Source organism: Engraulis encrasicolus, chromosome 19, assembly GCF_034702125.1.
Source record: "Engraulis encrasicolus isolate BLACKSEA-1 chromosome 19, IST_EnEncr_1.0, whole genome shotgun sequence".
Classification (NCBI taxonomy): Eukaryota; Metazoa; Chordata; class Actinopteri; order Clupeiformes; family Engraulidae; genus Engraulis; species Engraulis encrasicolus.
The window spans coordinates 31,483,878-31,489,315 of NC_085875.1; the positions used below are offsets into that span (position 1 = coordinate 31,483,878).

General features: G+C 45.6%; 1 long non-coding RNA gene across 1 annotated transcript; it reads left to right on the top strand.

The window, feature by feature from the left end:
* Positions 1 to 2,512: 2,512 nt before the first annotated feature.
* Positions 2,513 to 4,476, top strand: LOC134470114 (uncharacterized). The gene is made up of 4 exons (XR_010039156.1): positions 2,513 to 3,138; positions 3,360 to 3,454; positions 3,750 to 3,918; positions 4,144 to 4,476. It is a non-coding gene; the product is annotated as an uncharacterized LOC134470114 (long non-coding RNA).
* The last annotated feature ends 962 nt before the right edge of the window (positions 4,477 to 5,438 follow it).

Below are 5,438 nucleotides of genomic sequence, written 5' to 3' on the forward strand. Positions count from 1 at the left end.
AGGGACCTTGGGGAGGGGGGAGGGTGAGAGAGAGAGGAGAGATAGGCCTGAACTTGTCCTCCGCAGGGGAGAGAAGAATCAAATCCTGGTGCATTTTCATCAACTGTCATCGACAGACAGATACTTCTGCAGGGCCGGGCAGGAAATTAGGCTATTAAATTACAGCTTCTCACAGGCCTCTTGTCATTCTGCTCTGCCCTGCTCGCCTACAGATGTTCTATCAAAGGAAGTCACTGTAACCATTTATCTTTCACAACTCAAAATACCTTTTTTTCCTCTTCCCTCCCAACCAACCAACCGACTGTGTGGGTTATTGTGGCTATGAGTGTCTGTCTGTCTGTCTGTTGGTCTTTGACTTCTGTCCTGTGTGTGTGTGTGTGTGTGTGTGTGTGTGTGTGTGTGTGTGTGTGTGTGTGTGTGTGTGTGTGTGTGTGTGTGTGTGTGTGTGTGTGTGTGTGTGTGTGTGTGTGTGTGTGTGTGTGTGTGTCTGTGTCTGTGTGTCTGTGTGTGTGTGTGTGTGTGTGTAGGTAGGCAGTTGACTGTGTTCTTTCTACTCATTCACCTACTTTGTCTTCCCTTCACCCAGTCAAGTTTGCAACTATTACCCCCCCCCCCCCCCCCCACACACACACACACACCACACACACACACACACACACATCTACACCCCACCCCACCCCAGTCATGAGAACTTCTGCTGATCATAGCGCAATATCGGGCCCGCACTTTGGTTCAGTGGCAAAATCAATTTCATGTGGGTCAGACCGGGTCAGCAGCCAGTCTGCGATTGGAGCAGGTGAATTAGCGATTATCATGCCAGCGACAGGCAGAGGCAGTGGAGGGATATCATCGACCCATTTTTCTCTCTCTGTCTCGGAGTCTGTCTCTCTCTCACTCTCTGTCTGGGAGTGTCTCTCTCTCTCTCTCTCTCTCTCTCTCTCTCTCTCTCTCTCTCTCTCTCTCTCTCTCTCTCTCTCTCTCTCAATTCAATTCAATTCAATGAGCTTTACTCTCTCTCTCTCTCTCTCTCTCTCTGTCTCTCTCCCTCTTTCTCTTACTTTCTGTCTCGGAGTCTCTCTCTCACTCTCTTGGAGTCTCTCTCTCTCCCTCCCTCTCTCTCTCCCTACCTCTCTCTCTCTCTCTCTCTCTCTCCCTCTCACTCTCTCATGGACCTTCCAGTAGAGAGAAGATTGGAAACACGAGCCTGTGCCGCTAATGCACGTTACCATCTTCCCTGCGCCAACGTGCACTCTCACTCCAGTCTCTTTGGCCACTACAGTAATGGCCGCTGCTAGTCGGATGACTCACCATCACAGGGCAGGGCCGCAACGAGACATCTTCAAATACCGAGGTCAAATACTGTGTGCTGTACTGCATACTGTACATTTAGAATGTTTCAAACTCTTCAGTCAAACTCTTAAGTTTGTTTCCATTAATCACTACCTTGAGGATGGCATGGGGGTGGCATATACAGACTGAATTCATTGTTTGATCATAAATTGATTTTCATCATGGATAAATTCTACATTTCGGAAAAAAATACAGAGGACATGACCTCTGTGTCCTCAATGTAGTTACAACCATGATCATAGGTCCGTCCGTCCCAGCCAGCCTGATTCAGAAATGTCAATATGGTCCAGCTGCGTCTTGTCCAGCTAATACCGCTACGCCCATTCCTCCTTACTAGACCGCCCTCACAGTAACGCCCCTTTGGCTGTTCAAGTTTCTAAAGTCAGTGACATGCTGCCTAATGACAACACTTGTAAGCGCCGCGCGGGACTTATTAAAACGACTGGATGGATTTCGCTGGATGGATTTCGCTGCAGCGATCACTCAACTGTCGGTAAGATTTCGAATAAAAAGCATGAATATACATAACGGTTACTTTACGAGTTGACTTAGTCGGAGTGCGAACAGAAAGTCGGAGGTGTCATATTTGTTCAACCTGGTGAAACGTAATTTCAATTCTTGACCAGTGCATGTAAAGAAATTGTAAATAAAACCGACTTGATGTAGTAGTGCTAAAAATAAACCTTTATATTTTCTCTTAGTGAACTTCTCAAAATATATGGGCTAATGTAGATACCACTTGGGATGGGTTTATCGTTACCTATTGTTTCTGATGGGGCGTTAATTGGTGTGGCACCCGGAACTCTCTTCCTCACGGGGTGGAAGATTGGCAAGGGGTAAGCTGTGTTTTTTTCCTCCGTGTCACAAACTATTTAATGATGTTTCTGTACTTTAATTTCTCTGCTACTTTATTGATCTTTGATGGGAAGATATTCTGTTACGTTTGTGTTGATATTTTCGTTGTAATTTTCGCTCAAAGTATGTACATTAGCGCCATTAATGTCCGCGATCGTTATGAAGTTAACAGGTGCTAACGAGCAGGGGTGAGTTTCTCAAAAGGGAAGTTGTTAGCCTGTTAGCAACTTCGGTAGTTGCCAATGGGAAAATGCATTGAAAGCAACGAAGTAGCTAATGTAGTAAGCAACTTTGGTTTCGAGAAATTCACCCCAGATTGGGAAGTAAATAAATGCTACTGGATCGAGGCCCCTCGTCATCTCTCCTGCCTCTTCAATCATCCAAAGACTGTTTAGTCTGTTATTTTAATGTAATGGTCGGTTCATGTCCGTTGCATTGACTTGACTTGTCATTGGGTCTGATTTTAAATGTGCCATATAGTTCAATGTGGGAGCAGGTTCACACACTAAATAAGACACTAAGGTCAAGCACAAGCAGATTTTTTGTTTTATTTTTCTCAGAGCAGAGTAGAGCAGATGTTTCAGGTTGCTGCCATCAGAGAGCAGTGACTTGACCTCAGTGTCTTATTTAGTGTACTCCCACATTGAACTCTACTTTTTGGGTCCACGCACCTACTTATTTCTAAACATCTAGAGTGCAACAATACCCATGCCTCCTAATGTGCCATATAACCTGTATCTCGCCTATTGTGTGTGTGTGTGTGTGTGTGTGTGTGTGTGTGTGTGTTCGTGAATGTGTTCACGCAGATATAAGAAGTTGGGGTTGGGGTTGGGGTTGATGATCCACATGATGGTGATGGACCAGGACAGCTCTGGACCTCCTGACTGGCAGCTCCATCCTCAACCTCCCTTCCTGTCCTTCACACATGTGCAGGTAAGGCCAATTTTTAAAAACTCACTGCATTGTCTGAGGCAAAAGTAGGAGAAAAGGAGTGAGTGAGTGAGAACCCGGCCATTACATGTGATGTGACCCTTAAAGGGCGTGTGTGTGTCCTAGAACCAAGACAGTGGCAGTGTGTGTCTGTCTGTCTTTGGTTAAGGATATTTTTAAGATACTACCTTGTTGTGTTAACATTATTTTGCTATTTCTGACAGGCAGAGGCAGTTTTCTGAAGGATGGTTAATGTCAGTATCAACATGTTGTGATGGAGGCTTCCACCTGAGCTGAACACAGAAACTTGCACACAGTGGTGAGTAAAACACTGAATCTGTTTTGTTCTGCACTAGACCAATAAGTATTTCATACAGTAATTCCTTTCTGTGCTGTGTTTATTTATTGAAAAAAAAATGTGGATAGAGGATAATACAAAACACTGGCACTGTAGTGATCCCTGCACAGGCCAGAAGCTGTGTATCTCTTCAGCCTGGTGTTCTGCATTAAAATGATGGGTGTGATTTTTATGTAGTGTATTCTATGTATCCCTCTCGTGTGTGTGTGTGTGTGTGTGTGTGTGTGTGTGTGTGTGTTTGTGTGCATGCGTGCAGATGGAAGCAGTCGTTCCTGTTCAGCATTGATATGCCGGTAATGGGTTTGATGAGCCACAGCGTGGTGATGGGCAATCAGCATCAGGACCAGGGCCGCTCACAAGGAGAACCTCCTGCCCTGCCTCTTCATCCTCAACCTCCAATCTTCCTGCTCTTCACACATGTGCAGGTGATGACAACCTCTAAAATGCACACTTGACTTGAGGCAAAGGGGGGAGAATAGGCGTGCATGCATGCACGTGCACCAAACTTTAAGACAGTAGCAGTGTGTGGGGGGGGGCATGTGCACAAGCATATGCACGTGCTCATGTCATGTCCTTCTGTAGGTAGATAGGGGTTGGTTGTTTTTGTCTTAATTGTCATTCATAACATTAACATGCCTTTTTTTTGACAGGCACAGAGCCAGTTTTCAGAGGGAGGGCTGATGACACCAGCAACTTCGGATCTGAACCTGATCAACCCAGCACCAACCACTGTGCCGCTCCTCCTCTGCCAACTGCACCACATGGCTCCACCATCTCAAAAAGGCACAGACACTACTCCACTTCCTGCGAAGGATGAGAGAAGAGCCGACCTCCCCACAAACGGCACTCACCACCTTCTACAGGGGTGTCATTGAGAGCATCCTGACCAGCAGCCTCTCTGTCTGGCATGGCAGCCGTCAAGCTGAAGACTAGAAGGCAGTACAGAGAGTGGTGAGGACAGCAGAAAAGCTCATAAGATCACCCCTACCTGNTTTCCCTACTACCATCAGGGAAGCGCTTAGAGCCCAGCACATGCGGTGCTGCAAAAGCACACTGGGAAACGACTTCTTTCCACAAGCCATCAGACTCCTCAACGCACTGAAGAAAACCACATGAATAACCAAGGACACGGGAGAATATTCCATGAACACTTCTTTCACCATGCCACTTACACTTAACTCATTGCACCTTGTATACAGCATCTTCACACCACCTGTATGAACTCCTCCTGCCGTGTGTGTGTGTGTGTGTGTGTGTGTGTCCACTGTGTTTGTGTATTTATTGTCCATCAGTATGTTAATCTTATTATTGCACACTGTTTGGGTGTCTGTATTTGTAGTATGTATCAGTCTATATTTAATGCCAATGCCTTATTTTTAGTTATTAGTTAAATGCACATTGGAGACTGGTCAAACACAAATTTCAAAAACTTTGTGTTATTAACCCTCTTGTTGACCGTTCACACTTCATAGTGTAAAAGTAAACAGAAATAAATTCACATTTCATTCCTGTCTCGTTCACTTCTTTCAGCAATGTATGTGGCCTACATGCAGGGAAGCTGACAGGGGGGACAAAGGGGTCCGTTGACCTGGGCCCAGTGAGACGAGGGGTCCAGGAATGGGTCCAGGAATGGGTCCTCATTACATTGTATGTAGTCTATGTATTGAGTGGGGGGCCCTTTCAGATGACTTTGTCCTGGGCAAAGCCAAAGCTGTCAGCGGCCCTGATTATGTATGCACAAACACTGGTTATGATGGTAGGAAAATTTTTCTCTGTTTTCTGATGGCCTTTGAATTAAGACAGGCCAATCTGGAACCTCTCCTGGATAAAGAGGTAAGCTTCAATGGTGTGGTCACTCCTAAATCATAGACAGACATGGAGTATGGTAGGCCTATGGTAATGAAGAAATAGTTTTCTCCAATAAAACAAACAAATAGCCTATTGC